At 41.9% G+C, this 22,333-nt stretch overlaps 1 long non-coding RNA gene and 1 pseudogene across 2 annotated transcripts; one reads left to right on the top strand and one right to left on the bottom strand.

The window, feature by feature from the left end:
* Positions 1–347: 347 nt before the first annotated feature.
* LOC308645071 lies at positions 348–22,095 on the top strand. The gene is made up of 4 exons (XR_014021143.1): positions 348–554; positions 10,987–11,133; positions 14,407–20,404; positions 20,605–22,095. It is a non-coding gene; the product is annotated as an uncharacterized lncRNA (long non-coding RNA).
* Positions 7,817–10,973, bottom strand: LOC308645068 (high mobility group protein B1-like; annotated as a pseudogene). Its single transcript has one exon. The product of its transcript is annotated as a high mobility group protein B1-like (transcript).
* Positions 22,096–22,333: the final 238 nt, after the last annotated feature.

The raw sequence follows: 22,333 nt of genomic DNA, 5'->3' as shown, positions 1-22,333 counted from the left end.
TCCCATCTTGCCCCATTCTTCCATCATAGACATTTGGGAAAGTCAACATTTAATTGACATTGCATTAATGATATACACTCATTGACATCTGAGCCATTTAGAAAACTGCAATTACTTTTCCTATATGGCTACTTGTGTCCTTTGGACAATTCTCTGTAGAGTTACTAATAGTATAATGGCTTGATAAGATTTTTTTTCATATATTTATCACTAATATGTCTACAAACTTTCCTTATTGCATAAATCTTCTCTCTACCTTCACACCCTTAGTAGCCAACAGTTTTATCTTCTGGAAGAATTCTATCCTGGAGTGTCTTACCAGCTGGTGAGGAGGCAGGTTTCTGGCTGAGTGGAGTGGCAGAGGGTGCCCTACTCCTCTGTAAGCAGACTTTCAGCCGCAGTTGTTCTGTGTTCAATTTCACTGTCCCTCTTCTACTTCTAGATGTAACAAGTGCTGCAAATTCCCAGGCCATTCAGAGTTTCTGGGTGCAAATCAAGGTGCTCTTCAGCTTCACCTACTGTGGCTTAGGATTCAGCTTTCTTGAATGTTCTGGGTAAGTTATCCTGTGTCCTTCTGATGACTTGTTCTAAAAATTTTGTTGCCATGATTGTTTCTCTCTTTCTATTTGTACTATTATGTGATATTGAATATGTATGCTTTTAAAAAAATCTCTTTTCCCATTTTTCTTTTCAGTATTGAACCCAGGACCTTATACATGCTAGGCAAGCTCTCTATCACTGGGCTACATTCCCAGCCTGTTTTCTCCTATCTTAATATTGTCTGGACTGTTATTTACATAATTGTTTCTATGGTGACTTGCTTTTATATTTTTAATTCATCCTAATGAATAGTATTAATGAGATGATGGTTGGATATAGGGAGTTTTTCTAAAGTACATTACTACATTTTAAAAAGAAAAAAAACATGTGACATCCTACCAGTGATATGTACTTCACTTAGGAAAGCACATGATGGTCCAGTGCAGAAAGTAAAGTCCAGGGAATTAAATGGTCTTGCTGTAGATTTAGCAAATGGCAGAAGTGGGACATTCTTTGTATCTCTTGAGTTCCCTACTGGCACTTTACCATGAATCCATATTGTCCAGGTCTCTATCTAGATGTACCCATTGACCATGTATCTTACCATGTACCCATGTCATCTGTTACCATTTAACCTGTTATCCCGTTATCAAATTATCTCTCCCCACTTACCCATGTAACAGATCTTGCTTGAAGCTAATGGTTGCAAGTTTGCTCCCCTTTAACCTTGAAAAGGGAGATGTGATAGAAAGATAATGAAGTCAGTATCCCTTCTACTCATCTGACAAGAATGGCTATTCATTAAGCAAGCAAAATTTCCAATGTGGCTTCCAAAAATCGTGTTCATTCCGAAATGAACATGGAAGGGCACGGAGGAAGTACATGCTCTTTCCTTTGCTATGCCACGTAGGGGATCTCCATGTCACAGACCTCACATATTTCCCTCACAGAAAGTAGTACTGTTTGTAAATGGCAGAATCCGTTTGTAAACATAATTTGTTCCAAATCCATCATTTAAATAGAAATGGCTCAAAGCCAGCATTACTTCAAGCATAGGAATTCTCACATCGTTAGTCCTCACCAACAAATTCCACAGTACCAAATTTAGCTGGGTGAGACCAGCATGGTGCTGAAAATACTTCCTCTGCTGTTATTTGGCATTGTTTAATAAAAGAGGAACAGATGTTGAACCACAAAAAAGGTTAAATTTTGAAATTACAAATGCCATTATAACTATTTAAGGCCAGAATAAAAGACACAAATTTGAGATGGATACAGTCATTGGAATAGCACATCAGAGTTTGTTTTAACAAGATTTGATCATGTAATACATTTCATAATATTTCTTTGTATTGTACATAATATACATATTAGCTCATAACAATCTTACTTCAAATAATCTTATTCCACTTTACAGTATAATAATTTTACAACAATACACTTCTATTTCTTTCTTGCCTTTGCAACTATTGTGATGCATTTGCTTCAACATATGTCGTGAAGCAGGGAGTGGTAATCCCAGTGACTCAGAGGCTGAGGCAGGAAGATTGCAAGTTCAAGGCCAATTTTGGCAACTCAGCAAGATCCTGTCTCAAAATAAAAAATAAAAGGGGCTGGGGATGTAGCTTAGTGGTAAAATGTCTATGGGTTAAATTCCCAGAAATCCAAGTACTGCAAAATAAAAACAAACAAACAAAAAACCCTACAATACACTGTGTTTATTTTTGCTTAAAATGATCAATCATCTTTTAAAGAAATTATTCATATGTTTGCTATCTATGGAACCGTTCACTCATTTGTATAGATAATTTTCTTGTGTAGCAGCTTGCCTGAAATTTTTTTATTAATATTTCTTGTGGGTACAGACTGCTAGTGATAACTTCTTTCAGCTTTTGTTTATTTGAAAAGTTTTAATTTCATTTCTATTTTTGAAACATTTTAGCTGGATATAAAATTCTAGAGTGACAATTTTTCTTTCATTACTTTAAAGATGTAGCTCGGGCTGGGGATGTGGCTCAAGCAGTAGCGTGCTCGCCTGGCATGCGTGCGGCCCGGGTTCGATCCTCAGCACCACATACCAACAAAGATGTTGTGTCCGCCGAAAACTAAACAATAAATATTAAAATTCTATAAATAAATAAATAAATAAATAAAGATGTAGCTCCATTGTCTTCTGGGTTATGTAGTTTTTTTTTGTTGTTGTTTGTTTGTTTGTTTGTTTTTGTATGTTGGAAATCTGCTGTCCTGTTGTTGTTGTTCCTACATATGTAAGGTGTCTCTTTTCCTCAGGCTGTTTTTATATAAATTTCCTTTTAACATTGGTTTTCAACAATTTATTTATGGTGTGTCCTGGTATATTTATCTCTCTGCCTTTCTTCTTTTTGTGGGGAAGACTCAGGGTTGTGTGTGGTACTAGAGATTGAACCCAGCAATGCTTTCCCACTGAGCTACATCTCCAGCCCTTTTTAAAATTGTATTTTGAAACACGGTCTTGCTAAGTTCCCCAGGGTGCACTTGAACTTGTAATCCTCCTGCCTCAGCCTCCCAAATAGCTGGGATTATATACAGGTGGACCACACCTATAATATCCAGCTCCTTGGTATGCTTTTCTTAACGTTTATTCTGCTTAGTGTTTGTTGAGTTCCTTGAATCCGTTAGTTCGTAGTTTTCACCAAAGTTGGAACAGTTTTACTTATTATTTCTTTATATATTTTCTCTCTTTCTCATACCATTTCTTGGTCCTTTAATTATACACATGTAGTATGCTTAGGTTATACATGTGAAATCCACAAGTTACTAATGCTCTGTTAATTTTTTTCAGTCTTTTTTCTATCTCTGATTCAAAGAGATAGTTTCTCTGCCTTCAATGTCACTTATGTTTTCTTCTGTGATACTTGATTAGTTATTTATCCCATTCAATATTATGCACTTCAAATACAGTATTTTTCATCTTTGTTTTATCTGGGTCTTTTTTATGTCATCAATTTATCTTCTAACCAAGTTCACGTTTTCCTTTACTTATTTTTTTTCCTGCAAGTATGAGTTTATTAGTATCATCCAGGACTCAGATATTCAGTATTCCTCCTGAAATTACATAAACAAATGCAAATGGAAAGAATCCAAGTCAAAATTATTTAACAAAACAGCCCTTCATCACAAAAGTGTGTAAAATTACAAGAACACTATTTTAAAACACTGGCACTTTAAGAGAATGATAATCTCAAAAACCACAAAATTGTCAGACTGTTCCCTAAACTGCTAAGCAGATAAAGATGACTCTAATGAATGAGTTTGGATTTTGTTAAAATTTAAAAAAAAGAAAAAGAAAAAAAAAAGATCAAAAAGTTTGATGATTGGTAGAAATGCAAAGTTTTTTCTTCTTGTCTATTTTGATTTATAAAGGGGCAAACCACAATATAGGAAAATATATGGGGCTGGGATTGTGGCTTAGCAGTAGAGCACTTGCCTAATATGTGTGAGATCCTGGGTTTGATCCTTGAACCACATAAAAATAAATAAATAATGTGATGAAAGGATGGCTCAATATACGGAAATCAATAAATGTTATTCACCACATCAACAGACTTAAAGATAAGAACCATATGATCATCTCGATAGATGCAGAGAAAGCATTCGACAAAGTACAGCATCCCTTTATGTTCAAAACATTAGAAAAACTAGGGATAACAGGAACTTACCTTGACATTGTAAAAGCTATCTATGCTAAGCCTCAGGCTAGCATCATTCTGAATGGACAAAAGTTGAAGGCATTCCCTCTAAAATCCAGAACAAGACAGGGATGCCCTCTATCACCACTTCTATTCAATATAGTTCTCGAAACACTGGCCAGAGCAATTAGACAGACGAAAGAAATTAAAGGCATAAAAATTGGAAAAGAAGAACTTAAATTATCACTATTTGCAGATGACATGATTCTATACCTAGAAGACCCAAAAGGGTCTACAAAGAAACTACTAGAACTAATAAATGAATTCAGCAACGTGGCAGGATATAAAATCAACACGCATAAATCAAAGGCATTTCTGTATATCAGTGACAAAACTTCTGAAATGGAAATGAGGAAAAACACTCCATTCACAATATCCTCAAAAAAAAAATAAAATACTTGGGAATCAACCTAACAAAAGAGGTGAAAGATTTATACAATGAAAACTACAGAACCCTAAAGAGAGAAGTAGAAGAAGATCTTAGAAGATGGAAAAATATACCCTGTTCATGGATAGGCAGAACTAACATTATCAAAATGGCGATATTACCAAAAGTTCTATATAGGTTTAATGCAATGCCAATCAAAATCCCAACGGCATTTCTTGTAGAAATAGATAAAGCAATCATGAAATTCATATGGAAAAATAAAAGACCCAGAATAGCAAATGCAATTCTAAGCAGGAAGTGTGAATCAGGCGGTATAGCAATACCAGATTTCAAACTATATTATAGAGCAATAGTGACAAAAACAGCATGGTACTGGTACCAAAACAGGCGGGTGGACCAATGGTATAGAATAGAGGACACAGAGACTAATCCACAAATTTACAACTATCTTATATTTGATAAAGGGGCTAAAAGCATGCAATGGAGAAAGGATAGCATCTTCAACAAATGGTGTTGGGAAAACTGGAAATCCATATGCAACAAAATGAAACTGAATCCCTTTCTCTCGCCATGCACAAAAGTTAACTCAAAATGGATCAAGGAGCTTGATATCAAATCAGAGACTCTGCGTCTGATAGAAGAAAAAGTTGGCTCCGATCTACATATTGTGGGGTCAGGCTCCAAATTCCTTAATAGGACACCCATAGCACAAGAGTTAATAACAAGAGTCAACAAATGGGACTTAATTAAACTTAAAAGTTTGTTCTCAGCAAGAGAAACAATAAGAGAGGTAAATAGGGAGCCTACATCCTGGGAACAAATTTTTACTCCTCACACTTCAGATAGAGCCCTAATATCCAGAGTATACAAAGAACTCAAAAAATTAGAAAATAAGATAACAAATAACCCAATCAACAAATGGGCCAAGGACCTGAACAGACACTTCTCAGAGGAGGATATACAATCAATCAACAAGTACATGAAAAAATGCTCACCATCTCTAGCAGTCAGAGAAATGCAAATCAAAACCACCCTAAGATACCATCTCACTCCAGTAAGATTGGATATGAAGTCAAACAACAACAAGTGCTGGCGAGGATGTGGAGAAAAGGGTACACTTGTACATTGCTGGTGGGACTGCAAATTGGTGTGGCCAATTTGGAAAGCAGTATGGAGATTCCTGGGAAAGCTGGGAATGGAACCACCATTTGACCCTGCTATTGCCCTTCTCGGACTATTCCCTGAAGACCTTAAAAGAGCATGCTACAGGGATACTGCCACATCGATGTTCATAGCAGCACAATTCACAATAGCTAGACTGTGGAACCAACCCAGATGCCCTTCAATAGATGAATGGATAAAAAAAATGTGGCATCTATACACAATGGAGTACTATGCAGCAATAAAAAATGACAAAATCATAGAATTTGCAGGGAAATGGATGGCACTAGAGCAGATTATGCTTAGTGAAGCTAGCCAATCCCTAAAAAACAAATACCAAATGTCTTCTTTGATATAATGAGAGCAACTATGAACAGAGCAGGGAGGAAGAGAAGGAAGAAAAGGTTAACATTAAACAGAGACATGAGATGGGAGGGAAAGGGAGAGAAAAGGGAAATTGCATGGAAATGAAGGGAGACCCTCATTGCTATACAAAATTACATATAAGAGGTTGTGAGGGGAATGGGAAAATAAACAAGGAGAGAAATGAATTACAGTAGATGGGGTAGAGAGAGAAGATGGGAGGGGAGGGGAGGGGGGATAGTAGGGGATAGGAAAGGTAGCAGAATACAACAATTACTAATAGGGCATTATGTAAAATTGTGGATGTGTAACCGACGTGATTCTGCAATCTGCATTTGGGGTAAAATTGGGGGTTCATAACCCACTTCAATCTAATGTATGAAATATGATATGTCAAGAGCTTTGTAATGTTGTGAACAACCAATAAAAAAAATAAAAAAATTTTTAAAAAAGCAAAAAAAAACCCAAAAAAATATAAATAAATAAATAAATAAATAAATAAATAAAATGAGGTATTGTGTCCAACTACAACTAAAAAATAAAATATAAAAAAAAGAAAGAAAGAAAGTATACCTTACTGCAAACTTGGCCTTGTAATTTTAAAAGCTGGCCCAATTAAGTAAAAATACTTTCAATGGAGTCTCAAGTTTCCTGAGCAGTCCATATTTAGATAAATGGGAAAAGGCATTTATAGCCAGCACTTTCAGAACCTTAGCTGGGACTAATTTCAACAAAAAATTTAATGTGCCAGTCTTGTATTCTAAATCACTCTTTTGGGGATGCATTGCCAGCTCTCCTTTAATGTGGTAACTGCAAAATATAACTGCCATTACATGGTAATGGGAGTTAAGACTGTAGAGTCCTCAAGTAAAGATCAGAACATACTTCTCTATTAGTCCTTCAAGGACAGACTTTCAGATTGCTTGATTCTAATGATCCCATGCTGTGAATAGAATCGACTGCTCTTCACTTGGTAAGTGTAAGTGGGCTATGTGAAATTTGCTATCAACTGAGCAAAGTTTTGGAGTTTCAGTGATGGAAGAAAATGTCCTCGATTTAACTTTTATTACCCCCATGATGATATGCAGGGTGGGTAGACAAAAAGTTTTTACCATCTAACTGTTTGGTAAGATAAACACTGTAACAATTCATGGGCTCTCAAATGGGCAGAAGCAAGACTAGCTTCCCCCCAAGAAGGAAATTTTAGACCTGTGAAAGGGACTACAATACTAAATTTTTAAAAATTGTATTTACTTAGAAGCATTCAGAATGTCAGCAAAACAGCTGCAACTTTTTTTTTGCAATTACAGAATGATATTAATATAAATTATTTCATATAAACTGCATCAGAGACAACTGAAGTTGAAAAAACTACCATCCCCGTATATAACGAATTGGTGCTGTGCACTCACAAAAACCTGATTTAAATTTCCATGCCGATTTACAACCCCCATACCATACCAGGCAAGGCTAGTGGCTATTGAAAATACCACCAGGACAGGCTTGTCTAAAGACACATTCAGTAGAGTGTTAACTAATACCCCCCCACCAAAAAAAAAAAAAAAATACTGTACAGCTAAAAAACAAATCTTACGCAGCCTTACATTTTAATTTTTTTTCTTTAAAAGGAGTGAGTTGTGTACAGGGGTGTTAAATGCTTTAGAGACGGGGGGGGGGGGAATCTGTGCTAGAACCAACTTATTCATCATCATCCTCTTCTTCCTCCTCTTCCTTCTTTTTCTTGCTTTTTTAAGCCTTGACAACTCCCTTTTTTGTTGCATTGTGTTTTCCTCTAGCTCATAGGCAGTACCCCTTTTCTTACTTTTCCTTCAGCTTAGCACTTTCTTTTCATAGGCTGCTTGTCATCTGCGGCAGTGTGATGCCACCTCTCTCCCAGTTTCTTTCCCATTGGTGCTCCATCACCAGTGGATAAGCCAGGATGTTCTCCTTTGATTTTGGGGTGATACTCAGAACAGTATGCTCAGAACAAGAAGAAGGTTGAAGGAAGCCTTTTGGGTATATTGGTTTTGTTTCCCCTTTAGGAGGGATAGAGGTTTTCATTTCTCTTTCATAACGGGCCTTGCCCGCCTTTGCCATATCTTCTAATTTTCCTTTCTCTTTAGCAGACATGGTCTTCCACCTCTCTGAGCACTTCTTAGAAAACTCTGAGAAGTTGACTGAAGCATCTGGATGCTTCTTCTTTGTGCTCCTCCTGGTAAGTTTGCACAAAGAATGCATATGATGACATTTTGCCTCTCGACTTCTTAGGATCTCCTTTGCCCATGTTTAGTTGCTTTTCCTCAGCGAGGCCCAGAGTTGCCCACTGCCCGTTCGGCTCTCACTTACCCGGGCGCTGTCTCCATGGAGCTCAAGGTGCTGCAATGGCTGTGAGAGCGGAAGCCAGACGCAGCCTCCTCACCCTCTCAGCTCTACCACATTATTCTCCAGCCAGTGCAACTCTTTATTTTTTTCTTTACTTTCTTATAATTCAGCAGCATATATTACATTGACGATTTAATAATGTTCTTATCTGCAAATTCATCATTTCTATAACTTCTGGGTCTGCTTCACAATTAATCATTTTTAATCCTTATTGTGAGTAGTGGTTTTCTGTTTCTTTGCATACCCAGTGATTTTTAAAAAATTTTTTGTTTAGTTGCTGATAGACATTTATTTATTTATATGTGGTGCTGATAATCGAATCCAGTTCCTCACACATGCCAGGCAAGTGCACTACCACTGAGCCCTAACCCCAGCCCCATCCCTGGTGATTTTTGACTGAATACCTGATGTTGTGATTCTACACTGTTAATTGCTGGATTTTGTTGTATTCTTTTAAATAATATTGAGCAATTCTGGAACAGAATTGTTATTTGGGATCCATTGGATCTTTCAAAGCTTGATTTTAATTTTTGTTGTGGTGAGTTCAGAGCTGCCTATTGTCTAGACTTATCTAGTCCTACTATTAAAACTAAATAAGAAGACTTTGCCCTCTAAGGGCTTTAGGATATCTTTCTACTTTAGCTATGGGAACATAAACCATTCTATTCCTAGTTCTGTGTAGGTTTCAGGAATTGTTAATCCTTTTGCTTTTGAAAGTGATTCTTTCCCCTCAGAGAGTTTCTCTGTGTGTGTGTGTGTGTGTGTGTGTGTGTGTGTTTGTGTGTGTGTGTACATAGGTCAGTACTCAGCTAAAGCTTCAAAGTGATCCCTCTGCAGAGCTCTGGAATGTGCTCTCTCTCTCTTCCTTGCTCCCTCCCTCTCTCTCCAGCTCCCCACCCCCCTTTCTAGTGATTTGACTCATAGGTCTAGTGGTTTTGACCTCCCTTGGTTTGAATCTCTAGCTCCTCATCTCCAGGAGACTGCAGAACTCCATGTTTACCTCTTGCAAGCAGGCTGGAAATTGCCTCCAGCAGCAATCTGGGACAATTGTAAGACTTGCCTCATTTTTTTTTCCTCCCTCTTCTCAGATCAAAGTGCTGTGAGGCTTGTCACCCAATACATGAGAAGTATTATTTCATTTATTTTGCCCATTTTTATAGTTGTTTAAGGGAGGAGGAGAAATCTATTCTCTGTTACTTCATCATGGCTGGAAGCAGAAATCTCTTGATCTCCTACAATGAATGCTTGTGATTGAAAAAAAAAAAAAAAACTTGGAAAAAAAATTCAATACGTTCCAAAACATTTTTACTTGTTTATCACTTTGCTTTTTACCACCAATGAAATGTGAACATTTCGTCCACTTCTGTATACTTTAGCGCTTATATTTAATCTTTCTTTTCTACCTTCTATCTCTCTATATATAAAATCAGGGGCATGTGTATTTTACTTCTCTCATAGTAATCTGTGAATAGGCAGCAACAACTATATGATATCATACAAAAACTAGACTTACATATGGCATAAGCCTGGTAAGAATAAACATGAACACATACCAGGATGTCAAAAGATGGCTTTTGTCTGCTCATGATCATTTTCCCTTGTTCTTAGACAATGATTTGGGTGTGGTTGACACATCCTTTGACTCAAGAATTGGGCACATGATTTGGGTTAGGAAATCAGAGTAGTTGTTTTAAGGATGGACAGAATCTCCCCAAGATCTTCCTGGAATGATTAAAAAATCATTAAATTTAAATGATTAGAAATATCTATACTTTATTTCTCAGTTGCAAAAATTCATCTTGGTGGGTATCGTTGCTACAGAGTAGAGAGTAAAGGCAATATTGGAAACATGGAGACAAAAAGAGAGTGCAAAGTATTATGATAATATGACTTGGCCTCTGAGATTCACTGCCTAGATTTAATTTTAGAATTTGTGAGAATCTGTAATTTCCCGTGTATGTTTAAATTTGTCCCAACTGGGTTTCCGTCACCTGTAGGTTTAGGCAAACTTTTAACCTTGAACACCAAGATGTGTGTGAAATACAAGGAAAATGGCTAGGTGCATGGAAGGATAACTGGAGTCTTACAGCAGCCGCCTTCTCCCACAGCCTGCAGGCACCCCCATCTGCAGGGAGGCGACCAGTAGGTGACCTGAGCCTCAGGGGATGGGCACCCAGGTAGATCCTGCCCCAACCTGTGGACTCCTATCACTTCCAGGCAGTGCACGCTGTACCTCTGTGGCAGTGGGAGAATGGCAGAGCCACTTCTTGCTGACTTGAACACAGACCCCAATCTCCAACTCTGAGCCCTTGGATCACAACCTTCCGAGGCCCCAAGCTGCTGTGGACCAGGCAGAGTGGCAGTTACACATCCACAGTGTTTCTGTGGCTTTCATCTCAATGGAAGTTGCCTCTGTTATTTCAGCTTCTCGTTTCTGCCTTGGGCAATGAGAGGCAGGTGGAGATGGGGAAAAGACAACACCACAGCGTTCAAGTGCTCATACACTCCTGAGGAAAACCCTTGCTGCCTTCATCATCCCACCTGGTTGACTTGGGCGTCCCTCTCCCAGTTGTCCTTTTGGCAGAACACTGGTAAGATACCCCTTGGACCATTTCCAGAAAGTTCTCTGATTAAGATAGTGTTGCCAAGGGTCTCCTGAGTCAAGAGGCCAAGTCTCAGCTCTGCTACTGATGGGCCCTCAGGACATCTCCACAAATCTGCACCAAGAAGAAATCACCCCACCATTCATAAAACACTCCAGGATGTCCAAAAGAGTGCAGGGTTTTACTGAGGTGTCATTGCAGTACAAGGATAATGTATTTTGCAATAACAACTCCCTTTCCAGGTTGCAAAATGGGTTTGGCAAGAACCACATCACTGATAGACAAATCATGCTAAGGTATGCTTTAAAAGAAGAATTTTAGGGGCTGGAGTTGTAGCTCAATGCTAAAGCACTTGCCTAGCCTGTGTGAGGCACTGGGTTTGAGTCTCAGTACTGCATATAAATAAAATAAAGGTTAATCAACAATTTAAAAAATTTTTTCAAAGTAGACTTTTAAAAAATAATATTATTGGCTGGGCATGGTGGTGCACATCTGTACTATCAGCTACTGTGGAGGCTGAGACAGGAGGATTGCAAATTCAAGGATAGCCTCAGCAACTTACAAGGCCCTAAGCAACTCAGCGAGAACCTGTTTCAAAATAAAAACTATAAAAACAAAAGGGCGGGATGATGCTCAGTTGTTAAGTGCACCTAGGTTCAATCCCTAGTACCAATAAAAATAAGACCAGTAATAATAATAATAATAATAATAATAATAATAATAGGGACAATAATAAGAATAAACTTTCACACAGAACTCCCTTCTCTGCAAAGGGATTGTTGCCATTTTACTGATGTGGAAAGTGAGGCTGCTGGGGTGGAATAAACACCCTTTCTTCAACGTCTCAGAGCTTCTAGCTACACCACGCAGCCTCCCAAGCTAAGGAGTCCCTGCCACTAGGGCCCCTCACACACGCCTGACAGTGGAAGGCAGAAGAGGCTGCCTCACTCACTGGGATGGCTCTCCTTTCCCAGGAGCTGGCCTCCCTGCCTTCCTGCCTCTCTTTTCTAATTGTCCTCATAGCCTTCCGTCTCTGTGAATTTCACTGTTCTGGTTACTTTCTGCATCCCCTGTCAGTGGGATCATACAGTATTTGTCCTTTTCGACCGTCTTATTTCACTTAGACTCCATCAAGTTTCACCCACGTTGGAGCCTGTGTCAGAATTTCCTTCCTGGCCAGTCGCCGTGGTGCACGCCTGGAATCCCAGCAGCTCGGGAGGCTGAGGCAGGAGGATCATTAGCCAGCCTCAGCAACTTAGAGAGGTCCCAAGCAACTCAGCAAGACCCCATCTCTAAATAAAATACAAAAAATGGCTGGGGACGTAGCTCAGTGGTTAAGTGTCCCTGGGTTCAATCCTCTGTATCAAAAAAAAAAGAAAAGAAAAATTTTTCTTCTTGTTTCAAGCTGCATAATATTCCATTGTGGATCTATACCATGTTTTGTTTATCCATCCATCCGTCCATGGCCTCAAGATATTTTTGAATAACTTTAAGTTCTTCCTTATTTTGAACCCAATTCTAACCTGTGTTTGCAGTTCTCAGTTGTGACGCTCTAAAATCTCACAAAATCAGCCCAATTCTTTTGCCCATGGTACTCCTCCACTTATTTGAAAACCACTTCCGGTCGTTTCTAGAACCTTCCTTTCTGTTCTATGACATGAGGCCTGAGGAGCTGCTTCAGAGGGGAGCTGTCTATTGTCCATTCCTTCTTCCTCTCCAGCTGACCGGGGATCTCAATGCCATTCTCTCTGCACCAGTGGCTTCTGCCTGGAGCATCTTGCTCATCTCTGGGGTCTCCTGGGGCCACACTCACCCCTTAGCCCAGCAGGTCAGCAGGAATCCTAGACGCCAGCCCAGCTGGCCAGCCCCAACAAAGCAGAGCCGCACATCTGCTCCAGGCCATGCGGAGTTCTGGTGGACGGTTTCCCAATACACATTCCGGCCTCCGCAAATTATCTCCAGGAACACAGAGAGGAGGAAGACAGGGGAGGGAGATGCCAGCATAAGAAACCAAGTCAGTCCTTCCAGACCAGCCAGTGCCTCAGGCTGGCTCTGGGTAGAAAGGGGAGATTGCAGCCTGAGCTTCTCCCCAGAGGGGGAAGGGGCAGATCGAGTTGCCTTTCTCCCTGCCCCGCCCTGAGGAATGGGCCTGGGGACACAGCGGCCCTTTCTCTGCCCTGATATCTTTGAGTCAAGGCGCCGTGTTGACCAAGCGGGTCAGAAACAGGACTGCAAAGCCATTGTCCGAACCGCCCAGGGAGGATGCGGCCAGCATTCCTAGGTGTGTTTGCGAGTGTGGCTGAGAGACGAGGTGCCAAGGGAGACACTGGCACAGCCAGCCTGCCTTGGGAGGCCAGAAGTCCCCTGCGACAAGGAGGTACTTCAGATCAAATCCCTCCCAGGAGCACACCCAGTGTCACCCCCAACCACCGTAGAGGTCTGGCACTGCGCTCAAGACTTACCAGGTGACTTTCACAATGACACACTGTTCATTACAACAGAAGTCCTCTGGCTCCCTAGAACCCAGTCACATATCACGTGGCCAACTTTCCAAACTTTTAAAGGTTCTAGAAAATTTGACTCATTTATTTATTGCTTATACATTATTCTTCCAAGTGATACCATGATACCACTGAAATCATTGAAAATTCCATGTGATAAATATCCATAAAGTTGTTACCTCATGGACTTACAGACAGAAGACAAGTAACAACATGGATTGAAAAAAAAAAAAAAGAAAACAACCATATTAGAAGACAAACTAAGAAAGTTTAGCTCTGAGCTTGTACAATTAGATAAGAAAGAAAAAACAAGTTAGGCTACAGAATGTTTTCCAGGTATGGTGGTGTAATCCCAGTGACACAGGAGGCTGAGGCAGGAGGATTGTAAGTTTGAGGCCAGCCTCAGCAACTTGGACCCTCAGTAACTTAGCATGATCTTGTCTTGAAAATAAAAAATAAGAAGCCATGGGATGTAGCTCAGTGATAGAGCTATATCCCATGGGTTCAATCCCTAGTACAAAAAACAAAAAACACGCATATATCCCCTCTTTAATTAAAGAGAACATACAGATCCATCAGGAGATGTTGCCTTGGCAAATTTCAAAAAAGGATCATTTACAAAAATAGAATTTACGTGCAACTTTTTAGAAATTCATCTACTATGTATATAAGACCTATGCTTATGCGTGAGTATGCCTCGTCTATTTGGAGGTACATATAAATCTGTCTGCCATCTACAGTCTCTTCTTGTATATGTATTTCACAGATTTCAATTGCAACTTCCTGCAGACTGCACGACCTCGTCTGTTTCAGTGTGTAGCAATGGCTGCCTATCATGAGGAAGAGTCGGGATCTGGTAGGAAAGATGTGGGGAAGGTAATCCCACAACTCCTCTGCCCTCCTAGGTTGCCGAGCTGATCCTACACAAGTTTGGTTGTCTTATAATCTAGGGCCCTTGCCCCCACGGGGGGAAAGGAGGAATGGTCAGTCTTGCTAAGGCCAAGACCCTAAGGCTGCAACCCAGAGGCCTGGAGAAAGCTCTTTGGCACCCAGATGTCCTGCCCCAGGATGTTTCTGTCTAAACCCATCCCATGGGCCAAGACTGGCATATGACTGGGCGCCTGCTCAGCTCCCATTTGGACTCCACTCCCTGCTGGCCCTGGAACCCTGCCCCAAACCACAGCTGCCTGGCTTGGGGCCTGACCATCTGCCTCCTCCTTGCCAGAATACTCTCTTTTTTTCTGGAGGGCAGGAACTTGTCATTGTACTGCTCCTTCAGCTACCGTGAAGGGTCCTGCTTCCACCCTGATGGTCCAGACAGCCTCCACCCCTATGTTGTAATCCACTATTTTGTGGTCTCTGTCCCTCTGTCCAGAGACCCTACCTCTCCCACGTCTTCACCTCTTGGATTAAACCTGTTGGAAGTTTAGACCCAAGTCCACCAAGCCTGTGCGTGGTCATGATGCCAAGTTGTCCTCCTTAGAAGCCAGCCTTTCCCCACCAACTCACTGTCTTAAAAAGGTTATGAAAGCAGATGAACATGTCATCTTTCTTAGAAGGTGGTCCAGGCCCCCTAACACCAGGGGATTATTTATAGACAATGCCCATGGAGGGGTGCTACTCCTCCACCCCACAAGCAGAATCAGGAGGAAACTCAAAAGAGTCCAAAGTTACCACACTGTTTTCAAAGACACAAAGTTTTCTACTTCTCCTGGCCAAATTGCTATAAAGAAGCAGAATATATGTCCCATGGCCAACCCCTTAGAGACAAAGAGGTAAAATGACCTGTTCAATCCCACCCTTTAAGATGGGGAACCCTAATAAAGAGCTGAAATACTCCCTGAACCTCAGAGGCTTTCCAGAAGAGGAGAATACTTTGGAATCAGAAGAGGAGAATACTTTGGAATTTCTTGGGACAAATCCAAGGTTGAGGGGAGGTAAGATGGTGGGACTGTATCAGCTGATTGTGTCCCATAGAAACAATTTCCAGGTACCTGCAGCAATGGACGTAGCTAACCAGAAGGGACCACATGTGATCTTTGATGTCAGGAAAAACTGCCAAGCCTAGGTTGTGGGGTATGTGCTTCCTGAGGCTGAGGGGTCCTAGAGGGTACCAACCACCAATGGTTGATGAATGGCGGCGTAGCCCTATCTGTTTGGAAGAAAGCCATGTCTGTAACTAAGTATGGGAAGCAGTTCTGCAGCGGCTGGTCCATAGCAGGCTCCCAGGGTACATTCACAGCTTCAGACATTGGAGACCCCACCACTGATGTAGAGACCGAGCCATGGCCCCTGGGGCTGGAAGAGACTGCCTGAGGTGGTCCAGGACTTCTCTCAAGTGGAAGCAAGCTCCTCTGTAGCTGCCATGCCTCTAGAAGGGACTTTGAGAAGTCAAGGCTCTGTGGAGGGAAATATGTACTCTTCTTTTTTTTTTTTTTTTTGTACTCTTCTTTTCCACCTGATTCTGTCCTCCAAGAAAATGTTCCTGTGGAAAACAGAGAGACAGGAACTTGAAGGTGGGCCAGCAGAGGCCAAGACAAGGCGTGAGAATAAAACATTGATGGGGCACTGTAGTTTTGCTCTTCAAAGTGCCTAGACCCCATTAGCTGAGGCCTGTCTTTTGTAACTTCAATTACAAGTGCCCAGGTATTTATTTTCTGGTAGTGATTAAAAAGTAGATAAAATTCATAAATAGCAAAGCTACATAGCTTAAGCAACCTTCAAATAGAGCGGTTAATAGAATGCAATTACATAAAGAAGTACATCTGATGTTAGATGTGCCAAAAAGCTAAACAAAATAGAAAGAAAATCCATCATTCCGGCCAAATAAAACAGGGAGTGATTATGGACAATTGAGTTCTTTTCTTAACACAAGGAAGTCCTAACCGGCAGTTTGACGGAGTGCTTCAAGATGGAAAAACACCCAAACCAGCCTCTCCTGTACCTTCTTCAGCTCTGCAAAAACCCAGGCACAGACTGAGGTTTCTGCTGGGAAGAGACAGCTGTGTGGCAGGCGCTGCTGGACCAGGAGCTACAGAGAACTCGTGGCTGTGGTCTGCACTGCGGCTTAGAAGCCTGCTACCGGGAAGCCACAGGGACAGGCTTGGACGTGTGGACAGTGGTCACAGGAGAGGCGTCCACTGAGAAGGAGGAAAGGAGACAAGGTAGTTATTAAATAGCAAAAATAGTTTGAAAGCAAACTTTGCTAACTGTGACTGTCCCCTTGTGTTACTATAATAAAATACCAGGCTTTGGGTGGCTTGTCAGCAATAGAAACTTACTTCTCCCAATTCTGGAGGCTGGAAGTCCAGGATCAAGGTACCAGCAGATTTGGTGTCTGGTGAGGGTCCGCTTCCTGGTTCATGGACGACCCTTTCAAGCTATGCTCTCACCTGGTGGAAGGGGCCAGCTGGTTTTCTGGGGTCTCTTTTATAACAACTGAAATTCCATTCATCACCTCTCAAGGGCCCCACCTCCTGGGCAGGGGATGTGGCTTGGTGGTAGAGTGCTTGCCTAGCTTGCACAAGGCCATTGGTTTGATCACCAGCACTGCCAAAAAACTATGGCACCAAGGGCCCCCCATCCCAGTACCATCACGTTGAGGGTTAGGACTTCAACATACGGATTTAGAGAGTCCATAAGCATTCCACCCACTGCTCTGGAGAAGATAGCTGCCTTAATAATAGGTTTGAACAGTCTGTGTTCATTTTTAAGTCATTATAACATGCACTGGGACAACAATTCCCTAAGGAAGACTGAAGTATTACCTGTGCATGGGAACTGGGAAAACAAGTATTTTAGTCAGCTTTTTTTTGCTGACTAAAAGATTGGACTGGAACAATTTTAGAAGAGAAAAGGTTCATTTGGGGGGGCTTGTGGTTTCAGAGGTCTCAATCCATAGATAACAGTCTCCATTCCTTAGGGCTCAAGGTGAGGCAGAACAACATGGCGGAAGAGTGTGGTTGGGGGGAAGCGGCTCACATGATAATCAGGAAGCAGAGAGAGACTCTGCTCACCAGATACACATTTCACACCCCAACCATAACACAAGCAAAGGTCCTTAGCACTATTGATTTTCAAGGTGTGGTCTTGCTAATAGATATTTTTATTTCCTTATATCTCCCAACTCCAGGCCCCTTCAGAATCACTGAGTTAGAATCTCCTAGGGCAGGGCCCATGGATTTGTATTTTAAAGCTTGTAAATATATTAATTTGGAAAACCATTAACCCACAGGGTAAAGGACCAAATAGTTACCATATATCTCACCCGTAATCTTGTAGTAGCTGGGTGCTGGAATGCACCTTGAATTTGGAATCCAAATACTTCCAAGGCTAAGTAGCATGAGCAGTTCACTTAATTTCCTATGACTCCAGATTTTCCCATTTACAAAATGGAAATTCTGCCTAGAGTTGTAAACATTAATTGGCAAAGAACTTAAATGCATCTACACTGTAAACTCCAAAGGGTTCTATAAACTTTATGACCATCATGATTACCAGCCCTCGTGGTATCATAAGTTCCCATCCAGACGTCAGCTCCTGGTTTAAGTTGCTGCCATTTCTTGTCTATGCCAGACAATAACCCCCCTAAAGTTGCCCCTTTCTTACCGTTTCACACTCTGCTGATTATACATCTGCCTTACTGAAGCCCTCCAAAACCTTCCTGTTGCCCTTGGAATGTAGTCCAAAATCCTCCATAAAACCGATGGATAGAGAGAAGGTAGCATTGATATGCAAATGATCTAGAATATCATTGGCTGCTCAGTAAAAATATACCCAGGCTTCATTTTAATATTTGGGAGCCCCAGGCAGCCAAGACGCAGTGCAGAGGATGGGGCCCTGGCTTCAAGCAGTAGAGAGGTGGGGCAGGGTGACAGACAAGCCCCTGACCTCATAGGCCTGTGGGCAGCCCATTGAAGAAAGAGATGAAGATGTGAATGTGGTGTCAACATACCTTATATACAAACAGAGGTATGATAAATTGTGGTATAAAGGTGCATTAAGAATTGTAATGAAAAAAAAGAGAGCGCTCATGTATAATGGCATAGTTTGGCGTGAACATACTTTATATACAGAGTTACGAAAAATTGTGCTGTGAATGGATACTTATGAATGTAATGCATTCCACTATTGTCATGTATGTAAGAAATAAAAAAGAAAAGAAAGAGAAAGAAAAAAACACACTATCAAAAATGTAGATTGTTAGGGGCTGGAATTGTGGCTCAGCGGTAGTACTAGTGCTCGCCTAGTACATGGGAGCCCCTGGGGTCGGTCCTCAGCACCACATAAAAATAAATAAATAAAATAGAGGTATTGTGTTCAACTACAACTAAAAAAATAAATATTAAAAAAATATAGCTGTTAGACTGTGTGAACCTAAAGGCATTAATTCTAATTCATAGTGTTTATAGTAACATAATTACATATAATTCAAAGGGCTAAAAGAACACATAATTTTTAATATACAAAGATACTTGCTAATAGATATTTTTATTGATGGGAGCATTTTTAATTTAAAAAATAACCTTTTATTTTACAATGGTATGTCCCTAGAAAAGTTGCAAAGATACACCAGAAGTTCCCTTCTACTCCTCGCCTAGTTTCCCGAGCTGTCAATCTTACATTAGCATATGCATCTATCAAAAGCAAGATGCCCATGTTGGTACAGTATTGTTAACTGGACCCCGGTCTTTATTTGGGTTTCACCAGTTCCCTCCCACTGAGGTCGGGGTCTAATCCAGGAGCCCACGCTGCTGGGTCCCCTCATCTCCTTGTCTCCTCTGGGCTGTGAGGTGTCCTGAGCAGGTGCTGGGTGGACTGTGCCTCCCTGGGATTGTGCGGTGCTTTCTCAGGACGGGCTGGACAGTGGTCTGGGGAGGCAGAGCCCAGAGCTGAAGGGCGGCTTTCATCACCCACGTGGAGGCGCCTGCCATCAACATCCCTTTCCACTGTCGATGTTGACCTGACCACTCGCTGGAGGGAGGTGCCAGATGGCTCCCCATAAAGGTCACTTTTGTCCCTTTTCTGTGCGGTACTCTTTGGAAGCATGTCCCTAGCACTCTGGCCATGCTCCAAGCCTGTGAGTGCAGGTGAGGGGTTTGAAGCTCCCCTCCTGAGAGGAGAAGTCCTACCAAAGTGACTTGGAGTTCTTCTGTAGGGAAGCCTCGTGTCCTGCCCCAGGCATAACCTTTACCTTTGTGATGCACACAGCCTCTTTCCAGGGGACAGGTTAACTGGATGCTGACACTCTCTGTTCCAGTTTCCCCGCCCTTCCCAGGGTCTTCCTTATCGACATCATCAGCACCCGCACAGCACCGCACCGTGGCTGCCCTCCTCAGTTCTCCCACAATCCCTATGGCCTACGCAGGACTTCAAAGAATATTGGTTGAAAGACCGAATGAATTTAACCCAGATTTTTTTTTTGGGGGGGGAGTACTGGGGATTGAACCCAAGAGCTCTCTGTTACTGAGCTACATCCCCAGCCCCTTTTATATTTTGTTTTGAGACAGAGTCTCACTAAATTGCCCACTAAGCTGACCTTGAACTCGCCATCCTTCTGCCTCAGTATCCAGAATCTCCAGGATGACAGGCTTGCACCACCCTGCCTGGCTTCGCCCAGACACCTTGTGCTCACCATTATTCCTGAGGGTTGTTCCAAGTGTTTTACGTGTAACAATTCCTTTCATCTCAACAACTACCCTGTGGGGCGGTTACAGATGAGGAAACTGTGATGCAGAAGTAAGTTACCCTTTCATGTTATGGTTGGATCTGGAATGTCCCAGGAAGTCCCATGCATGCAGAGGTGGAGCTTTGGGGAAGGGATTGAGTCATAAGGGCTCCGACCTCATCAGGAGATTAATCCGTTGAGGCTGAAGGGACCACTGGGAGGTAGGACCTAATTGAGGTGGGACCTAGAAGGTTCTACATCTTCTTCCCAGCCATCATGAGCTGAAAGCTTCCTCGGCCGTCCCCTTCTGCCTCGCCTCAGGCGCAGAACAATGGAGCTGGTCAACCATGAACTGAATCGTCTGAAATGGTGAGCCAAAATAAAATGAACCTTTCCTCTTCTAAGTCGTTTTTGTCAGGTATTTTGTAACAGCAATGAAAAGCTAATACACTTACCCTATATGCAATCCCTAGGAAACCTCGTTCGTTCACCCATATGGCTTCAAAGATTACTTGCACTGAATGACTCAGTCTTAAATGTAACCTCCATGAGACCCAAAATTTTCCTTGACTGTTGGGTTCTCCCACAAATCCCTATAACCCACTCCAGGACTTCAAAGAATATCAGTTGAAGAACTGAACAAGTTTAACCTGGATTTTTCAATTTTTTCAACACTGGGGCTTGAACCCAAGGTTGCGGTACAACTGAGCTACACCGCCAGCCTGTTTTACTTTTTATTTTGAAACAGTGTCTTGCTAAATTGCCCAGGTTGGCCTTAAACTTGTGATCCTCCTGCCTCAGCCTCCCAAGTTGCTAAGGTTACAGACTTGAGCCATCCTGCCTGGCTTAGCCCAGAACTCTCTGCTCTCTAGCGATCCTAGCAACTCTATTTGTGTGACCCACAGGCACTTCAGATTCAAAACATCCAGAAACAACTCATCACCCCCAATTCTTCTCCACCCTCTGAATACATTCTCCGTTTGGTATTTTCTTTCTCTGTGACTCCATCATCCCCCTGTCACATAAGTCATTCCCCTTTATTTACCATAGTCAGCCTGTCTTCAGGTGCCATAGTTCCACTGCCCAACATCTCTCAACTCATCTACTCATCTCCATTCCTACCTTAGTCTTAGAGGTAACGCAGACGTAAGACCCTGGGAGTAGGCTTCCTGGGTTTAAATGCTATTCCCTGCTACCTGTGGGACCTTGGGCAAGTAATGTAAATGCTTCTCAGCTTCTTAATTTATATCATTTAAGATTAGGGTGTAGGGCTCCAAGTAATAGAACCCCATTTCAAACTGGTTTCAAAAAAGTAAAAAAGGAAATTTCTTGTTCATCTGAGTCATGGGTGTCCAGCTCGATCGAGGACAACATCGTGGCACTTCCTATCTTATATGGCTGATATACTCTGTATGGGGGTTTTATCTGTGCACAGGCTCTTTCTTCATGGTAGCAATATGGCTGCCAGAGCACCAGTAGTACATCCTATCCTCTCAAGAACTCCGGAAGAAAGACAATCATTTCCTGTTTTCTTTGTTTCTTTCTTTTGGTAAATAAAACAAACAAATAAATTCAGGACTGTTTGGAGTTGATTAGGCAGGGTCTATCACATGGCCTTCAATCCTAGAGATGGGATCAATCTCATGCAACCACATGGAACCAGTGTAGGACAAGGAGGTCATCAGTGAAGACCCAAGTGTTGTTTCCAGGAGAACCGTGAGGCATCAGCCCTGCAGAAGCCTGACCCGTGTCCAGGTTCACACACGTCATGGCTTCCCTGTGTCCTGGCTGGTTGTCCTTCAGCGGATGATTCATATGATTGCTGGAAGGAGCTTTCTAAAGCGCGAGTTCACGAACACCAGGTGCTCAAGCCTCCCACGAGGACGACCGGCTCCTGCTCGGCCTCAGGCCTAAGCTCAGCCAGGGCCTGGCGAGGGCCGAGGCTTGGGAGGTGTGTGGACGGATGACCTCAGCTGAGCCTGACCAGCAGCAGGAAGTGC

Source organism: Spermophilus citellus, assembly GCF_964194105.1.
Source record: "Spermophilus citellus genome assembly, chromosome: 1".
NCBI classification, from domain to species: domain Eukaryota; kingdom Metazoa; phylum Chordata; class Mammalia; order Rodentia; family Sciuridae; genus Spermophilus; species Spermophilus citellus.
The sequence above is the reverse complement of the archived record's forward strand: the minus strand, read 5'-3'. Positions and strand labels throughout refer to the sequence as shown.